The sequence below is a fragment of the Pseudophryne corroboree genome, chromosome 3 (assembly GCF_028390025.1).
Source record: "Pseudophryne corroboree isolate aPseCor3 chromosome 3, aPseCor3.hap2, whole genome shotgun sequence".
In the NCBI taxonomy this organism is placed as follows: domain Eukaryota; kingdom Metazoa; phylum Chordata; class Amphibia; order Anura; family Myobatrachidae; genus Pseudophryne; species Pseudophryne corroboree.
The window spans coordinates 212391164-212406735 of NC_086446.1; the positions used below are offsets into that span (position 1 = coordinate 212391164).

The 15572-nt window shown below is 46.2% G+C and overlaps 1 protein-coding gene across 4 annotated transcripts in view; it reads left to right on the forward strand.

Moving 5' to 3' along the window:
- The window catches only part of CCSER2 (coiled-coil serine rich protein 2), a 377220-nt gene that overhangs the window by 688 nt on the left and 360960 nt on the right, over nucleotides 1-15572 (forward strand). The window lies entirely within an intron of this gene.

Here is a 15572-nt window from a genome sequence, read left to right on the forward strand (position 1 = left end):
GGGTTCCGCAGCGCCCAATTACAGAGTACATAAACAAATAATCAAACATGAAAACAGCAACTTACAGTTGATGACAGTATAGGGTAAGTACAGGGTAAATAAGCATAGTTACATCAGCAGATGACACTGGAATAAGCATCAGGTGGCAGAAGACTGATGGATTTGATGCAGTTGAAGATTATTAAAGAAAGGATAAGCACATGAGGGAAGAGGGCCCTGCTCGTGAGAGCTTACATTCTAAAGGGGAGGGGTAGACAGACAGGGGTGACACAGATGGGGTAATGTAATGTTATTGCACCTATCTCCAGAAAAATTGGGTTATCGCACCCTCAGCTCTCCCGTTTACTGCACCTATCCAATTCCAAATGGGCAATAACTACAAGTGCACGATAACTGTTGCCGGCAAAAGTGTAGGAAAAAGTGGGGAAATGTGCCTGTACCCCCCAAAATGGCAAACTAATATCAGAAAACATTATACAAGTCTGTTGGTGGCCATAATAAAACTTATTGGTGTCATTAAATCCGGTCAAATGGCTGTTATATGCATTTTTTTTTTTAAATATTGAAAATTGATAGAAAGCTATTTTTTCCTGCAAAATAAGTGCTCTCATTAAATTTGGGGTACATGAAAAAAATAGGTATAATTATATATTTCGGATAATTTGTGGGAATTTCAAAAAAAGTTGAAACAGACTGATTACTCCCACCTGCAATCCTAAAAACACTTGTGCCACTCGTAAAGAACTCCAATATACTTATCCCATACCTTGTACCCCAATTTCCATCACTTTGCTTTGTTTGACCCTTATTGGCTAATTAAAGATAATTGAAAACATTAAAGTGCCTAATTAGTCATTCAGGGGGGTGTCCCAGGGGTTCTGAGACATACCCCGACATGTTTACCTTAAAATAGAGATTTTGCAGTACTTCTCCCCAGCTCTGAGATAGTGAAGTGAAATCCTGAGATAAACCTATGGAGACTTATTGGCGATAACTTATTGCAGATAATAGGATACCGAATTATCACATTTGCGATAATTTATCACGAAGCCGCAATATCGCGGCTAATTGGGTACCCCCCATTGTAGCTGTAAGAAGGAATATATGGCGTTAGGTATGGCACAGTATGGTTACACGAGCCCACTTTGTAATGGTATTAATAGGGCCTAGTGCCTACAATAGCAGTAAGGGCTTTAACAGCTCTCTCTTAGTTACAGAGCACTTATGTGCATATGAAATGTATTTTGGCGCTGAATTGCTAAAATTAGGAAGTCTGGTTCTTGTTTGGGATAGCTACTTTCAGATCAGCTATTGCCCACATGTGCGGCACTACTGTGTGTTATTGGTTGTGGTAATGCTGCCAAGAATGTTGGTAACTTGAAAGTGCAAATGTTTATAGTGATCATTTGGATCTTATGCCCAAAGTGGAGGTCCTAACCACCTTTTTATGTAGTATGGGAAGTTCTCCGCTGATCTTGTGAGAGTGTTGAGTATGAAGGAAATTATTGCTCTCGCAGAGGCCTTGGCACTACTTCTTTGATCTGTAATGTAGGTCAGCATGTTCCATACAAGTCTTGTGAATTTATTTATACACTAGTCATTGTGACTAGTCTTGCCTGACACTTAATGATGACTAGTTTGGCATTCTGGCATCTATTATATCTAATCTGCCACTAAAAGCGTCTTTAGACTTTACTCTTACTAATAAAACAGTTTTAGGGTAATTTCCCATCGTATCACACAATAAACATGTGACTCTTAAGGGCCCTACTCACTGGCCGACCCGCCGCCGAGCTGCCCGACGGCGTATACGGCCGACGAGCGACCCGGCGGCGGGGGGGGACAGTGACGGGGGGAGTGAAGTTTCTTCACTCCCCCCGTCACGCGGCTGCATTGAAGTGCAGGCAAATATGGACGAGATCGTCCATATTGGCCTGCATGCACAGCCGACGGGAGACCAGCGATGAACGAGCGCGGGGCCGCGCATCGTTCATCGCAGGAGTCTCCACACTAAAAGATATGAACGAGTTCTCGTTCATTTATGAACAAGATCGTTCATATCTTTCAAAAAATCGGCCAGTGTGTAGGGCCCTTTACAACTCGCATTCAAACGGGGATCCTTCCCTGGATATCTACATTCTTAACTCATGATTGCCAATGGAATCGCCTTCATTTTCTGTGCTCTTAAACTTTGGTGCTGGAAACAATTCAAAGTTTTGTCAGATGTAGCTCTAGTTCTGTCCAGTTATAGTGGCTGACAGGCTTCTGTAATGCAGGGATTTCAGTGGCAATTGTAAAATACGGTTCGGACTTGTACTTTTTGGTTGAGTTTTCTTAAATGCACTGTTTGGGTGGTAAGGAATATTTAATTCATTGTCATTAGGCAAATAGATATTGAGTGATTCATTTTAAATATCAGGAAAATATGTTGCATAATGCATGAGCAATAAAATGGTAATTAGTACTTAGGACCATGTAATTGTACACTTTATAACTGTATCTGTTATTTGGATAGTGAAAAAAGATAATAGCCATGACCATTTTAACAATAAACAAAACAAAAAGAACATTTAGTCTCGATCTGACAGATTTCCTGGCCTTCAAGCGGATGTAAAGGAGTGGCCACCTCTCAGTCCCAACCCATTAATGTTGGATATGTGATGCAGCTGAATGGGCATTCTTAAGCTGGACATACACCAGAACAATATCGTTCCAACCAGCCAACTAGTTGGGTGGTTGGAATGATAATCTGACAGTGCGTGGTTGCAAACGATAATCACTCGCCTGCTCCCACACGTCAGAAAATGGTCATTCCAAATAGTTGGGTAAATCAAACGTGTGTTTTCCCAAGTAATCAATCTAGTTTCAAACGCTCCCCCCCTGCCTTATCGATAAGTAGGTGTACACTGACCGGCAGTGTCCAGGGTGTGGTATAATAGATTTACACATAATAGATAGACAGTCAATAGGTCCGGGTGTAGTACGGCTGACCGGCGGTCTCCTGACCGCCGGTCAGCTTACCGACGCCGGGATCCCGGCAGCTTACCGACGCCGGGATCCCGGTGGGGAGGGGCGAGTGCAGCAAGCCCCTTGCGGGCTCGCTGCACTCGCCACGGGTTCTATTCCCACTCTATGGGTGTCGTGGACACCCACGAGTGGAAATTGTCCCTGTTGGTCGGCATGCCGACCATCGGGACAGTGACCCGTCGGGCTGGTGGAGGAGGTCATGTGACTGTCGGTCAGCTGACCGGCGGTCACATGAATACCACCCAATAGGTCCACCCCATGTGGTAGACAGGGTCAAAAGGTTGACTGTATCTAAGGTCAACAGGTACAAAAGGTCGACATGGAAATGGTTGACAAAAAAGGTTGACACAAGTTTTTTGGCCAAAATCTGTCTATTTCACAGTCTTTGCCAGCGATCAATGCAATCGTAGATCCTTGCGGGCTTGCTTCGGGCAAGGTGGCTCACTCCACTACCACTCGCCACAGGTTACTATTCCCAGTCATAGGGGTATATGCAATTGCGGTCGAATTCCCGAAATTGTCGAATTTCGGGTCATTTTCGACCAAAAAAAAAAATCGCCTATGCAATTCAGTGCTTTCCGACCAAAAAACGGACTTTCAAAATTCGACTTTTTGAAATTCGAATTTTTGCAAATTCGACTTTTCCGCAATGATACAAGTGCTGCAATTCGACCAAAGCATATTCAATTCAAGTTTGGAAATTCGACAGCAGGGCTTTTAGACAGCAAATTCGTCATTTTCAATCCGCCACACTTTGGAGGGTGAAAACAAATAAAAAAATTTTAAACATGTTTTTTTTTGTGTTTTTTTTTCTGGGAATAGAAGATCTATTTATATTAGAAGGGATTAGGTACTTTTTTTTTTTTTTTTTTGGAGGCACAAATATTATTTATATATTTTTTAAAATATTATTTTTTTTTTTATTTTTTTTTTAATGCTGGAACGGTAAAATCATAAAAAAAAATGGCGTGGGGTCCCCCCTCCAAAGCATAACCAGCCTCGGGCTCTTCGAGCTGGTCCTGGTTCTAAAAATGCGGGGAAAAAATTGACAGGGGATCCCCCGTATTTTTAAAACCAGCACCGGGCTCTGCGCCTGGTGCTGGTGCCAAAAATACGGGGGACAAAAAGAGTAGGGGTCCCCCGTATTTTTAACACCAGCATCGGGCTCCACTAGCTGGACAGATAATGCCACAGCCGGGGGTCACTTTTATGCCGTGCCCTGCGGCCGTGGCATTAAATATCCAACTAGTCACCCCTGGCCGGGGTACCCTGGGGGAGTGGGGACCCCTTCAATCAAGGGGTCCCCCCCCCCCCCCAGCCACCCAAGGGCCAGGGGTGAAGCCCGAGGCTGTCCCCCCCCCCATCCAATGGGCTGCGGATGGGGGGGCTGATAGCCTTTTGTGATAATAAAAAGATATTGTTTTTTCCAGTAGTACTACAAGTCCCAGCAAGCCTCCCCCGCAAGCTGGTACTTGGAGAACCACAAGTACCAGCATGCGGGAGAAAAACGGGCCCGCTGGTACCTGTAGTACTACTGGGAAAAAAATACCCAAATAAAAACAGGACACACACACCGTCGACAGTAAAACTTTATTTCATACGTCGACACACACATACTTACCTATGTTCACACGCCGACATCGGTCCTCTTCTCCATGTAGAATCCACGGATACCTGAAAAGAAAAGTTCAATATACTCACCTCAGCCATGGTCCAGAGATAAATCCACGTACTTGGCAAAAAAACAAAGCGAACTTCGTTGCGCTCACCTGATTGGCTGAGCGCTGTCTGCACTGTGACAGCGCATCGCACAGCTCCCTCCATTATATTCAATGGTGGGAACTTAGCGGCTAGCGGTAAGGTCACCCGCCGGTCAGCGGCTGACCGGCGGGTGACCCCACCGCTACCCGCAAAGTTCCCACCATTGAAAGTAATGGAGCGGCTATGCGAGGCGCTGTCACAGTACAGACAGCGCTCAGCCAATCAGGTGAGCGCAACGGCAGTAGCGCTTCCTGATTGGCTGAAGGGACATCAGTGACAGGAGTCACGTGATGTCCCGGCATTCGGGAGAAAGGGGTCTGATGTGAAAACATTGGACCCCTTTCTAGTCCGGTATGGCTCGGGTTTTTGCGTTTTCTTTTTTTTTTAACAAGTACGTGGATTTATCTCTCTGGACGCTGGAAGGTGAGTATCATTTTTTCACAGGTACCCTCGGATCGTCGGAGACCGTGGCAGTCGGCGTGTCAACATAGGTAAGTATGTGTGTGTCGGTAGTGTGTAATAAAGTTTTACTGTCAAAGGTGTCTGTGTCCTGTTTTTATTTGGGTATTTTTTTCCCAGTAGTACTACAGGTACCAGCGGGCCCGTTTTTCTCCCGCATGCTGGTACTTGTGGTTCTCCAAGTACCAGCTTGCGGGGGAGGCTTGCTGGGACTTGTAGTACTACTGGAAAAAACAATATCTTTTAATTTTCACAAAGGCTATCAGCCCCCCCATCCGCAGCCCATTGGATGGGGGGGGACAGCCTCGGGCTTCACCCCTGGCCCTTGGGTGGCTGGGGGGGGGGGACCCCTTGATTGAAGGGGTCCCCACTCCCCCAGGGTACCCCGGCCAGGGGTGACTAGTTGGATATTTAATGCCACGGCCGCAGGGCACGGCATAAAAGTGACCCCCGGCTGTGGCATTATCTGTCCAGCTAGTGGAGCCCGATGCTGGTGTTAAAAATACGGGGGACCCCTACTCTTTTTGTCCCCCGTATTTTTGGCACCAGCATCAGGCGCAGAGCCCGGTGCTGGTTTTAAAAATACGGGGGATCCCTGGCCAATTTTTCCCCTGCATTTTTAGAACCAGGACCAGCTCAAAGAGCCCGAGGCTGGTTATGCTTTGGGGGGGGACCCCACGCCATTTTTTTTTCGGGTTTTTCACGATTTTTCCCGTTTTTTAAAATCGCGGCAAAATCCGCCAAATCGGCCGATTTTCGCCCGCGACCCTGGCGAATCCGTTTTTCATTGAATATGGTGAATTCCGGAAGCCACCTTCCGGAATTCACCTGGCGAATTTGGTCGAATTTGAAAAACGGCGAAAATTGCCGCGAATTCGACCGCAATTGCATATACCCCATAGTCCACAGGGATGGTAAATGAAGCAAACGTTGAAAAAAAAAAATCCCCCAACTTTTGTTGACCTTTTGAACCGGTCAGCTATAAGCACAGTCCACCTATTGCATGTCTACCAATTGACTGTCTAAGTATACATTGGAATCCCAGTGTCAGCCTACTTTTTCACTAGCTATACCTTTTCAGTTTGTGATCCTGATTCCCTGGAAGCGGCAACCTTGAGATGGAGGAGAATTGGTGTTTCTGCTGCATGTCCTCTCTATCCCTGTAGCACCTGGCATGCTGCACCACTGCTCCCTGTGGACTCCAGCTTGATCTCTGGGGCAGTGTCAAACTGCCCATGAGTGTAGTTGGCAACGCAGTGATCATGTTTTGTCTGTACTGTTAGCACAGAAGACACAGATGTGACTTTCCAGGTATCTTGGTACTGCCAATATCACATCACAATGGGGTCGATTCAATTCACTGACAGTTAAATAGCGCCGGGAGTTAGCTCCCAGCGCTATTCAATACAGCGACAAGTGACCCTCAATTGTCGGGAATTCTTCTCTCACCCCTGGGGGATGACAGAAGAAATCCGACAAAAGTGCTGCCGCAAGGCTGATTCTGTCGGGAATCAGCATCGCGGCGGGGAGTTAAGTCGGAGAATGCCCGTTCTCCCCCCGACAATTCAACCTGTTAAGTCCGGGAGAACGGGCCTTCGCCGATTTAACTTAAGCTGAATTGAATAGCGATGGGTGCTAACTCCCGGCGCTATTCAACCTGGATTTGCTGTATTTCATGGCTGGCTGGTGCTAAGCATTGTCTTCTACAAAACTGCATTTTCCACTCTGTGTCCATAACTTGCACCCATGCAGCGACATACACTTAGCTAAGGCAGACATTAAACTATCCTAAAGTAGAAATTAATAAAGCATAGTGCTAATCTTCATTCTGACAATCTATTTCCAGAGCTGTTAGATTATCTTTTAATGATGAAGATGGACACAGTGTCTTAAGGAATGAATGAATCTGATGTTGGGAAGAGGCCAGCTGATGACTCCATACATTCTGCCAATTGTGATAGCCTACGCCGTTTGTAATCTGCAGATTCTTAAATAAAATTAAACTGAAGCAATAATTTATATAATATGAAAAAATCAACTATTTCGGGGGCAGTTTTGGAAAAAAAATATCCAGGTTAACACTGCTCTCAGTTTAACAGTAATAAATAATTTCACATGCTGATTTTCAAGAACATGGTTATACCAAAAAAGAGTACATTATCTTAAGATAAAGTATTGGCAAATCCCAGTATTTCAGTTGCCAATGCACTTGAAAATAATGTACTGGGGGAGCATACAGTAACTTCAAAATATCTGTTGTCAATCCCAACTTAAAGAAAACAGAAAAAAATCATATTACGCCTTTAATGTTTGTCTCACTAGCGCATATAATAAACAATTGGTTTCAATCCATAGCAGCTAGGTTAAGACCTACTGAGGTGCCAGTGGTATGTGACCACAACGTTTACATAAAAAAATCATACATACTAGCACTTAAAAGTTCAATAGAGTGATGATCCCGCTCAGAACCAGTTTCTTATACCACTTTCACACCAGCACCTCTGAACACGGGTTATTGGCACATAAACGCGCATATCCCATGTTTATGTGCGGTATGAAAGGGTACCGGGCTGAAATACCGGGTCCAGTGACCTGGTATTTCAACCCTGCTCTTGACCAGGGTTGAACCCGCGTTCAACCCGGCTCACTTTGCGGTGTGAACGGGAGCCGGGTCAATGCGCCCTGGCTCCCGTTCACTCTGTATGTACAGGCGGCGCTTGGAGAACATGTTATCTCTAGCGCCGCGTCAGCAACCCGGCAATTTGCCGGGCTGCTGACTGCGGTATGCAAGGCGTCTTACCCGGGAATGTCCCTGCATGATCCCGGGACCGTATTTCCGGGTAAGACTCTGCATTTTTGGTGTGAAAGGGGTATAAATGTACTCAATCGATAATAAGCTCCTTTGATCCTTACTAATTCCTTATACAGACTGTATTAATTTGTTATCAGTGGTTGTATCTAACCTTTGTCTATATGTATTTCTGCTTGACGTGTCCTGTAGAATATGCAATAGACAGGTGATGCCGACTTAAGAGGCATATGGAAGGCTGAGGATTGTGTGGAGAGGGGATCTCGGACCTGGTCTCCACAGCTATAGCTGGTAATTCTGATCTTTTGCTTTATATTCCTGCACAGCCTAGGAAAGCACGACATTATCAAATGCAGCCTTTCGATCACAAAGAAACAAGAAAGTCCGAGGTGCGTCCTTTCTTGCCAGAGACAGGGGCAGAGGAAAGAAGCTGCACAACACAGCTAGTTCCCAGGAACAGAAGTCCTCCCCGGCCTCTACAAAATCCACAGCATGTCGCTTGGGCTCCACAGGCGGAGCTAGGCGCGGTGGGGGCACGTCTACGAAATTTCAGCCACAACTGGGTTCACTCCCTGTTGGATCCCTGGGCAATAGATATTGTGTCTCAGGGATACAAGCTGGACTTCGAGGAGATGCCCCCTCACCGACGGCCCTGCCGGCTTCCCCCCACGAGAGGGAAATAGTGTTAACTGCAATTCACAAATTGTATCTTCAACAGGTGGTGGTCAAGGTTCCCCTTCTTCAACAAGGAAGGGGTTATTATTCGACCATGTTTGTAGTACCGAAACCGGACGGTTCGGTCAGACCCATATTGAATTTAAAATCCCTGAACATGTACCTGAAAAGGTTCCGGTTCAAAATGGAATCGCTGAGAGCGGTCATCGCAAGCCTGGAAGGGGGGGATTTTATGGTGTCTCTGGACATAAAGGATGCATACCTTCATGTCCCCATTTATCCACCTCATCAAGCGTACCTCAGATTTGTGGTACAGGATTTTCATTACCAATTTCAGACGTTGCCGTTTGGTCTCTCCACGGCTCCGAGAATATTTACCAAGGTAATGGCGGAAATGATGGTACTCCTGCGGAAGCAAGGGGTCACAATTATCCCATACTGGGACGATCTCCTCATAAAAGCGAGGTCAAGAGAGCAGTTGCTGATCAGCATAGCACGTTCTCTGGAAGTGTTACATCAACACGGCTGGATTCTAAATATTCCAAAGTCGTAGTTGATTCCTACGACTCGTCTGCCTTTCCTGGGCATGATTCTGGACACAGACCAGAAAAGGGTTTATCTCCCGATAGCGAAAGCTCAGGAACTCATGACACATCTTCAGATGCATCGGTTAATCACCCTATTCCCCAGGGCCAGGGTTTCTCTCCTGTGGTGGCTGCAGAGTGCTCACCTTCTCGAGGGCCGCAGATTCAGCATTCAGGACTGGGTCCTGGTGACCACGGATGCAAGCCTCCGAGGGTGGGGGGCAGTTACACAGGGAAGAAATTTCCAAGGTCTGTGGTCAAGTCAGGAGACTTGCCTTCACATCAACATCCTGGAACTAAGGGCCATATACAACGCCCTACGTCAAGTGGAGACCCTGCTTCGCGACCAACCGGTTCTGATTCAGTCAGACAACATCACTGCTGTGGCTCATGTAAACCGACAAGGCGGCACAAGGAGCAGGGTGGCGATGGCGGAAGCCACCAGAATTCTTCGCTGGGCGGAGAATCACGTAAGCACACTGTCAGCAGTGTTCATCCCGGGAGTGGACAACTGGGAAGCATACTTCCTCAGCAGGCACGACCTCCACTCGGGAGAGTGGGGACTTCATCAAGAAGTCTTCACGCAGATTGCAAGTCGGTGGGAACTGCCACAGATGGACATGATGGCATCCCGCCTCAACAAAAAGCTACAGAGGTATTGCGCCAGGTCAAGAGACCCTCAGGCGATAGCTGTGGACGCACTGGTGGCACCGTGGGTGTTCCTGTCGGTCTATGTATTTCCTCCTCTTCCTCTCATACCCAAGGTGCTGAGAATCATAAGAAGAAGAGGAGTGAGAACAATACTCATTGTTCCGGATTGGCCAAGAAGGACTTGGTATCCAGATCTGCAAGAAATGCTCACAGAGGACCCGTGGCCTCTGCCTTTAAGACAGGACTTGTTGCAACAGGGGCCCTGTCTGTTCCAAGACTTACCGCTGCTGCGTTTGACGGCATGGCGGTTGAACGCCGGATCCTAGCAGAGAAAGGCATTCCGGATGAGGTTATTCCTACGCTGATAATGGCTAGGAAGGACGTGACAGCTCAACATTATCACCGTATATGGCGAAAATATGTTGCTTGGTGTGAGGCCAGGAATGCCCCTATGGAGGAATTCCAGCTGGGCCGTTTCCTTCACTTCCTACAGTCAGGAGTGACTTTGGGCCTAAAATTGGGTTCCATTAAGGTCCAGATTTCGGCCCTATCCATTTTCTTTCAAAAAGAGCTGGCTTCTCTACCTGAAGTTCAGACGTTTGTAAAGGGAGTGCTGCATATTCAGCCCCCTTTTGTGCCTCCAGTGGCACCTTGGGATCTTAACGTGGTGTTGAGTTTCCTGAAATCCCACTGGTTTGAACCACTCAAAACGGTGGAATTGAAATGTCTCACTTTGAAGGTGGTCATGCTACTAGCCTTGGCTTCGGCTAGGTGTGTGTCAGAATTGGCGGCTTTGTCACATAAAAGCCCCTATCTGGTTTTCCATGCGGATAGAGCAGAATTGAGGACCCGTCCACAATTCCTGCAGATAGTGGTTTCATCTTTTCATATAAACCAACCTATTGTGGTGCCTGTGGCTACTACTGACTTGGAGGATTCCGAGTTGCTTGATGTGGTCAGGGTTTTGAAGGTTTATGTAGCCAGAATGGCTAGGGTCAGGAAAAACAGACTCTTTGTTTATCCTGTGTGCTTCCAACAAGCTTGGTGCTCCTGCTTCAAAGCAAACTATTGCTCGCTGGATCTGTAACACGATTCAGCAGGCTCATTCTGCGGCTGGATTGCCGCTGCCAAAATCAGTTAAGGCCCATTCCACTAGGAAGGTGGGCTCTTCTTGGGCGGCTGCCCGAGGGGTCTCTGCATTACAGCTTTGCCGAGCGGCTACTTGGTCAGGTTCAAACACTTTTGCAAAGTTCTATAAGTTTGATACCCTGGCTGAGGAGGACCTTGTGGTTGCTCAATCGGTGCTCAGTCATCCGCTCTCTCCCGCCCGTTTGGGAGCTTTGGTATAATCCCCATGGTCCTTACGGAGTCCCCAGCATCCACTAGGACGTTAGAGAAAGTAAGATTTTACTTACCGGTAAATCTATTTCTCGTAGTCCGTAGTGGGTGCTGGGCGCCCGTCCCAAGTGCGGACTTCTTCTGCAATGCTTGTATATAGTTATTGCTTAAATAAGGGTTATGTTATAGTTGCATCAGGGTTGATCTGATGCTCTGTTGTTGTTCATACTGTTAACTGGGTAAGTTTATCACAAGTTATACGGTGTGATTGGTGTGGCTGGTATGTATCTTGCCCTGGATTACCAAAATCCTTTCCTTGTACTGCCAGCTCTTCCGGGCACAGTTTCTCTAACTGAGGTCTGGAGGAGGGACATAGAGGGAGGAGCCAGAGTACACCAGAATCTAAATTCTTTCTTAAAGTGCCCATGTCTCCTGCGGAGCCCGTCTATTCCCCATGGTCCTTACGGAGTCCCCAGCATCCACTACGGACTACGAGAAATAGATTTACCGGTAAGTAAAATCTTATTTTTTTTTGTATTTCTTTTTATGTACTTTTTAAAGTGATGGTGCTACCAATCTCCTATGACAAGTTAAATTAAAAGGACAAGAAAAGAATGATATAAGGTGCACTGTGGAAGTTTGTTAGCAATGACTCTGCTGATCTCTATTTACAATTACTGTATGTGTAGTGCCAAAACATAACTTTGAATTATTTATATATTAAAAGGATATCTTATTCATAATATTTGCAGAAAAAAGGTTCAAAATATAGATATAGATCAAAAAGTGTTTAAAGATATGAAATAAAGTGATTAAAAACGAAGAGTTGAATATTTGTTGTCTTTTTGTCAGATAGTTGCTATTGTATTGACACAAGATCAGTGTTTAGGCCTATACACACGGTGAGATTCGTGCTATGCCCGATTCTCACTATGCGACAGGGGCTAGGTCGGCATTGCAAGCACATAATGAGTGTGCTTGCGATACTGACTGTGCGATTTTGGCTAAGTGTCAATTTTGACTATCTCTTCTATGAGATAGACTGTGCAGGCAAGTCAATTTTGACTATCTAGGCTTGCGATGCCATCCACGCATTGGCATCGAATCGGGATCGCGAGGTGACTTTCACCTTGCGATCTGCACTAACTTTTCTTACGATTTTGACTATATAGTCAAAATCGTAAGAAAATATCTCCCCTTGTGTACACACCATTACCATTATGTTATGTTTACATGTTATATTGTTGCTCTTGTATTGACATAATATTTTGCTATTTACAAGTATTCCTTCTAGTGTTTCACAAAGCAGGGGGCAAATGTATTAAAGGCCTAATTCAGACACAAACGCAACCGCGTCTGTGTGCAGCGGCTGCATTTGTGTGGTCTGCGCATGTGCACTGGCCGCAGTGCGTGTGCGCGACCTTACAAATTGCGGCCACATGAAGGCCATCGGGGGGTCGTCATTGCGGTGTTAGGGGGTGGGGCATTCTAAGTGGAGGCGGACTGGGACCATCTTCTGGGATGCTGCGTGATGTCACACGCAGCCGTTCTGATTATAAAAAATGGCGGTGGACCGTTTGACGTGTGGTCAGGGGTCAACATTAGTTCAGATGTGCCTGCAATTTAATTGGGAGGCCTCATAAATGCTGGGCGGCCCCCAGCATGTGAGGAGCTGAAAGCAGATCTAGCTGCATATACTGCGATCTTTGGGGGTGATTTTGATCTGATCGCTGCTGTGCATTTTCGCACAGTGGGCGATCAGCAATAGGCTGCGCATACGTATGCACCGCAATGCGCATGTGCATCGCCAAACAGGCATTGCCAGACAGCGACAGGCTTGTGCGAAAATTTTGATTGCACGGGTGTTCGCAAGGTGATTGACAGGAAGAGGTCGTTTGTGGGTGGTAACTGACCACAGGCGTTCCCAAGCGTTTTCAGGGAGGGTGTGTGACGTCAGCTCCGGCCCCGATCAGCCTGTTCTCATCGCACTGTAGGAGTAAGTCCTGGGCTGCGCACAGACTGCACACAGTGGACAAATCATTCAATAGTGAGTGAGGTGCAAGGGATTTTTTGCAGCTCAGCGTACACATGCGATCGCACACTTTCACAGCGAATATACACTCCCCTTGGGTGGCGACTAGCTTAACGCAACACAACAAATTTTGCAGCCCAGCGATAAGGCCTGAATCTCCCCCCATCCCCGTGTTCATCTCTGAATAACTCCCTAAGCCTGGAGAAGTGATAAAGTGGAAGGTGATAACGCACCTTCACCTTCCACTTTATTGTTTCTCCAGGCTTATTACATCTGCCCCAGATGAGAACAGAAGGGGTTGCACAGAAAATATGTCTGTTTATAGGTAGTGATGTTGTTTATAACATTAATCAAATGTGTAAAAATAATTGTTCTATGCATCCATCTATTCGTAACCGAAGTGACAGCATGGCTGCCCTTGGAGTCTTAAGGGCCCCATACACTACTGCGACATGTCCATCTGACATGTCACTGGCGATCACCCCGGCAGCCTCCCTGGCGACAGGATCGGCCAAGATACATTGTATGGTGTCCTTTTGCATACAATGTATCTTGGGCGATCCCAGCCACGCCTGCGGGGTTGGACCAGATTGAATGTGCAGCACATTCAATCTGGAGGATCCGATACGATGCTTACGGGGCCGCGCATTGGATCGGATCGGATACACAGCTAAAATGCCCGATTTCACCCAATATATCGGGCCGAATGCCCGAATTGGGCTGAAATCGGGCATAATCGTTCTAGTGTATGGAGCCCTTTACTGCTGATCCTGATTTTAGTGGCCACTAATATATACTCATAAGATGCATAGAACAATGTTTTTACACATTTGTGTCAATACAATAGCAACTATTTGGCAGAAAGACAACAAATATACAACAAATAAAGACTCATGGAAATTCTTTGTTTTTATTCACTTTATTTCATTTCCTTAAACACTTTTTGGTCTATATCTCTATATATTTTAAATGAACCTTTTTTTCTTTTGTTCTGTACATAATATGAATAAGATATCCTTATATAATATAAATAAGTTTTAGCACTACAGATAATTGTATATAGATATCAGCAGTTCCTTTGCTTACAAGCTTTCAGAGTGCTACTTATATCTCATTCTTTACTTGTCCTTGTAATTATACTCAGCACTCGCCTAATTATATTCCTAACTATTTCAAAAACAGGGAATGTTAGTTTCCAAAATATTGCAATAATTTGTTAAAGCTCACCAACCACTTCAAGTTCTTTTGTTCACCAATTGTTTATGTAAAACTTTGTGGTCACACTTTCTCTTGCACCCCTACTTCCCATATGTAAGTCAAATTTTGTCAGTTAATTTCCCAAGTGCTCAATAATTAATATACTTAGGTGTGTTCTGTGTCTTTAAACCAGTGAGCCAGTCCCTAAACCAGGCTTTTTCAATCGGTGTGCCATGACCGGTTGTAAGGTGTGCCGCGGAGCCAGAGCCTCTGCTGCACCTTCAAAACAAGTGTGAACCCAGGCAGCCGTAGCGCTGGGATCCCCTGGGAGGCTCAGACACAAACGCGCATGGGCCGTGACCAATGCCATGGAGATGCAGCGGTGACATCATAGGTCACGCCCGCCGCATCCCAGAAGCCAGGCAGCCAGTCCGCCTGCCCTCCCTCTTGCCCGCCACCCTCCTGCATCCAATCCTGCCGCCACCCACCCGCATGCAGGCATCCGCACCTGCCCACCTGCTGCTCAGTGCTCGCAGCACTGCAAGCAACCCCCGCCACTGGGGGACAGAAAATGAGGGGGGGGGGGGGGGCAGGCAATGCAACTTATGTGGGGAGCAATGTATGTGGGGAGCAAAATGGTTTATGTGGGGTGCAATGTAATTGTTTTTTTTCTATGGGGAATAATGTAATCGTTTTTTCTGTGGAGGCCAATGTGTGTGTGTGTGTGTGTGTGTGTGTGTGTGTGTTGGGGGGGGGGTGGGGTTGTTTTACTGTGGGGGGCCAACGTCTTTGTTTTTTTACCCCGTGGTGGACTGATGGTGTGCCTTGGCAATTTAAAAATATTGTTTGGTGTGCCGCGAATTAAAAAAGGTTGAAAATCACTGCCCTAAACCCATTTGAGCAGCGTTTGTTGTATTGAAAATCTGTAATTCATTGAGACAAACAATGCAGAGCAATGCTCACATTTTTTTGAGGGTCAGTGTATGGACCAGAATGAGCTTTGACAAATCATAGCAATATTTTGGAAACGAACATTCCC